Below are 381 nucleotides of genomic sequence, written 5' to 3' on the forward strand. Positions count from 1 at the left end.
AGGGCGAGTTTGTGGCGCCCGGTCTTTCCCGGCGCTCGCGGCGGTCGGTGCTGCCTTGGGGGGCGAGCGGGGGCTGGGAGTGGACTCGGGGGCGAGAGCGCGGGGAGGTAGTCTGGCCCGGGACGCCCGCGTCCTCCCGCAGCGAGCCGGAGCCAAAGCCTAGTGTCGGGCGCGCGCTGTTCGAAAAAAGGAAAGACAAAAAGTTTTGGCGGCCAAGGGGCTTCCCGGGCGTTTATCTCGAAACTCTCTTCGTCGTCTCTTGACTGAAATTTACCAAGTCCTGTACGGTTCTGTCATCCCACTTCCTGCTGTGGTTTTCAATCTCGAGCTGGTCTCAGCTAATTTGTTGTGACAGCTGTCCGCAGCAGTTCCGTCTGCAGT

Source organism: Bison bison, unplaced genomic scaffold, assembly GCF_000754665.1.
Source record: "Bison bison bison isolate TAMUID 2011002044 unplaced genomic scaffold, Bison_UMD1.0 scf7180017864508, whole genome shotgun sequence".
Classification (NCBI taxonomy): domain Eukaryota; kingdom Metazoa; phylum Chordata; class Mammalia; order Artiodactyla; family Bovidae; genus Bison; species Bison bison.